The sequence below is a fragment of the Petaurus breviceps genome, unplaced genomic scaffold, assembly GCF_028583685.1.
Source record: "Petaurus breviceps papuanus isolate PSGF00001 unplaced genomic scaffold, PetGlider_PUasm1.0 91133, whole genome shotgun sequence".
Lineage (NCBI taxonomy): Eukaryota > Metazoa > Chordata > Mammalia > Diprotodontia > Petauridae > Petaurus > Petaurus breviceps.
The window spans coordinates 76,565,502-76,569,622 of NW_027187419.1; the positions used below are offsets into that span (position 1 = coordinate 76,565,502).

At 40.1% G+C, this 4,121-nt stretch overlaps 1 pseudogene; it reads right to left on the reverse strand.

The window, feature by feature from the left end:
- Positions 1-569: 569 nt before the first annotated feature.
- On the reverse strand, positions 570-909 carry LOC138155207 (mth938 domain-containing protein pseudogene; annotated as a pseudogene).
- Positions 910-4,121: the final 3,212 nt, after the last annotated feature.

Sequence of the window (4,121 nt, forward strand, 5' to 3'; positions counted from 1 at the left end):
TTCCCTGACTATACTAAACTGGGCTAATCTGCCTGTCAAAAATCAACTTCTGTAATACACATATGAAACTAAGTAATGGAATATTCATAACAAATGAATCAGCATGTAGTCTGATTCTCAAAAATGTTTTATATAACTACAGCCTAAGAATCCCAGTCTAAGTACAGTCACACCCGGGGCATTTATACTTATGTTCATTCATTTTCAATTTTCCTGTAATATTGAGTTGGACTAGATAACCCAGAAGATCCCTTTCAGTTCTAAATATATCATGCATTTACATATTTATGAACATGAAAGCTTATGTAGGCGCTAGAGAGTACTGGGAAGTAGGATACAAACCATTGTGACATTACAGAAAAGTGAAAGCTTTACAGAGCTCTCAAGATAGTATTTATTGTATGTGTGATGGGATATTTTTCCACCCATGAGCCTCATTATTTTTATGGATTCTCTCTCACTTTTTGGTGTTTAATAAATGTTTAATGACTGACTGGGGTGAAAGATTAGGGTATAGGTGATAAGTCATAAATCACTGCTTTATTTTCCTCTAAATTGAGACAGTGGCATCAGCAGGTAGAGTAGAAGATACTTCCCATTTTGACTCCTTGCGCAGCTAAGGCATTGCATTCTTTTCCTGTTCTGTTGGGAGGACCAGTACATCTTTCCCTTATCTCTTTAGGTAGGCCACAGTGGATGCTGGTCATTCCACAGTCAGTTATAAAGGTTTGGATGCCTTTCTTGGCTTATTTCTTCACACTTGCAGGCTACACACCCGAGGAATGCTCAGTTCCTGTTTTTCTCCAGTCCCAGAACCCACCACTCCGGCCACACTTTGCAGTCCAGGTTGTGCTAATCTTGTATCTTCATTTGACCCCAAAAAAGGGAAGCAATTTTGGGGGAAGACATCAATAAAGGTGAATCAAAATCTTGTTTTCATTCCTGTTGTCACATGCATTGATGACTGGTAACAGGAGCTCATCCAGGAACTCTGAACAAGAGTGGGGCTTGAAGGGGACAGGGAAAAGAAGGAGATGAAAGGAAGAGGTGACTCCACTGTCTCCAAAGGGCCCAGCTCTTGACTTTTCTGTGGATTCTTTAACATAGAATCTTGTAGAGACAACCACACTGGCATACCCAGGATGGCTGTTAAGCACAAGTTCTTAGATCTGCTTCACTAGGAGATAGCTGTTTAAAGCGTCAACAATCTTTTTAAAATTACATTCACTAGTTCAGGGAAAAAGTCAGCACCCTGAACTTCAGAGAAAATACAAACAGAGAAATAAAGACCAACAGATAGGGCTCTGACTGTCTGAATATACTATATACTTTATATATATCCCTAGATAGAGAGAGCCTTTACATCTGAGCAGTTGGGAGCTCTGAACATAAGGCCACTCAGGAATTCAACCAGGGAATCACAAGATTCTTCTCATAAGCAAGCCCCCCAAACAAAATGCCAACTAGGAGTATATACACACTTCTCAGAGCCACAAGGCATCGAAAGCCTCTTGACTCAGTGCCTAATTAGAAATTAGCAAAAGGTGTGAGAGCCTTCCTACAAGCAAGCCTCCCCTAAGCAAGTTTCCAATGGGCTCCACTTGAGGCCTATTAATGGGTGGGGAAGATCTTAAATTCCATTAACGTTATAAATCTCAAGAAGGAATTGGCTGTTAGAATCTGAAGTTCCTTTTTGGTTTCATGTTCTTAGTGGGTACTCTTCCAATTTCTTCTTCTGTAAGATGAGATAATTGTACCTACACTAATCAACTGAGGTCTTGACAATGAAGCCAGATTGTAATCAACTTTATTAACTTACATTAGTGATTTTACTTTAATATCTTTCAGTGCTTTGCATGTTTGTAATTCTATAAAATTGGCTTGAGTTTACACATTTCTACAAGGCAAATAGTTCTCTTTCTAAAGTGCTTAGTGCCATGCCACATATAATAAAGAATAGGGACTGTACCTACGATTTCATTGATGAGGAAACTCCTACCATCATAGGTTGGCACCTTCTCTTGGCACTGTCAAATATTTAACATCAGAAACTAATATGATTTTGTTAGTGGAAATGATGTTAAAGAAGAAGTATTAACATCTGCCTTGCTGCTGTACCAGAAGGACCATGGAACTTTTCCACTTGACTTGCAGCTGAAACCTTCCATATGCATTGTGTCTCATGTTAGAATATCAGCTCCTTAAGAACTGTCTTGTTTTTCTATTTGTATTCCCCAGTTCTTAGCATAGTGTTTTGCTCATAGTAAGCACTTAAGGAGTGTTGACCCCTTAAACAGCTATGTTTCCTAGTAAAACAGATCTAAGAATCTATGTTAGCAGCCATTCTGGGTATGCCAATGTGGTTGCCACTACAGCAAGATGCCCCAATTCTCTGGGCCTCGGTTTCCTCATCTGCTAAATGAAAGTTTTCTCATCCCTAAAATAAAATGAAATGAGACTTGATGACGTCTAAGGTCTCTTCTAGGTCTAAATCTACTATCCCATGATTCTAAGAGGGGATGACAAGAAGGGAGAGCATTACAGTCATAGGCAGAGGATAGCTTGCAAAATGGCAAAGAGGGAAGAGATGGAATATTTTTCGTGAAGGTGGAGGGGGAAAAGCAAGTAGATGAGGATATCTGGCATGTAGAGTGTGTGAAGAGACATGGGGGGACAGAGCCCATATGGCAGTGTGGAAGCAGGAAAACTCCGTGACTTCCCCCCATAACCACCTTAAATACCTATAAAATATGACTTAAAACAAATCTTAGAGCTACAGAACCCACAAAGTGACAGAAAGAAACAAACCTCCTGCTTCAGCAGGAGGGTCCATTGCAGCATGCTGGGAGCAGAGCCCAGCCCTGTGTGAGCCCATGGTTTTAGCCCCAGGGTGGCCCCAAGCAGCAGTGGCTAGAGGGACTTTGGAAGAATGGATCACCAGCAGCGGTGGAGGTTTCCAGAATTATCAACCCATAAATGCATGGGGGAATGAAACAATGGAGGGGGCCCGAACCAGTCACATCAGCTGGTGCTCATCAAGTGAGCAGTTTTGTGGGAGATGTCCTTGTGAGCTGGCAACTGGACTATGGCCCTCAGCACATCATTATCTCTAAGGAGTACAGAGCAGCCTTGGAACCAAGAGGCCCTGAGGCAATTCCTGATTTCCTATGGGACAAGAAGTGCTTGGAACTCACATTGTCCTGTCCAGACAACAAAGTCAGAACTTCTACACCAAAAGCTTCCAAGAAAAATATGAATGACTTACAGGCTATAGAGGAGATCAAGAAAACCAAGTGAGAGAAGTAGAGGAAAAATTGGGAAGAGAAATGAGAATGATGCAAGAAAATCATGATGAGTAGAGCACTGGCCCTGGAGTCAGGACAACCTGAATTCAAATCCAGCCTCAGACACTTAACACAAAAACTAGCTGTGTGACCTTGGGCAAGTCACTTAACCCCAATTGCCCTCCAAAAAGCAAAAAAAAAATCATGAAAAGAGAGTCAACAACCTGACTGAAGAAAATAACACCTTAAAAAATAGACTAACTCAAATGCAAAAGAGGCCCAAAAAGCCAATGAGGAGAAGAATGCCTTAAAAAGCTGAATTTGCCAGATAGAAAAAGACTTTCAAAAGCTCACTAAAGAGAATAATTCCTTCAGAATTAGATTGCAGCAAATTGGAAGCTTATGACTTTATGAAAAATCAAGGTACTATAAAACAGATGCAAATGAATGGAAAAATAGAAGGAAATGTGAAATATCTCATTGGAAAAACCACTGACCTGGAAAATAGATACAGGAGAGATAATTTAAAAATTATTTGGACTACCTGAAAACCATGATAAAAAAAAAGAGCCTAGAAATCAGCCTTCAAGAAATTCTCAAGGAAAATTGCCCTGATGTTTTAGAACCAGAGGGCAAAATAAAAATTGAAAGAATTCACTAATCACCTCTTGAAAAAGATCCCCAAAAGAAAACTCCTAGGAATATTATAGCCAGATTCCACAGTTCCCAGATCAAGGAGAAAATATTATAAGCAGCCAAGAAGAAACAATTTGAATATGGTGGAAACACAATCAGAATAACACAAGATCTAGCAGCTTCTACATTAAGGGATCAAAG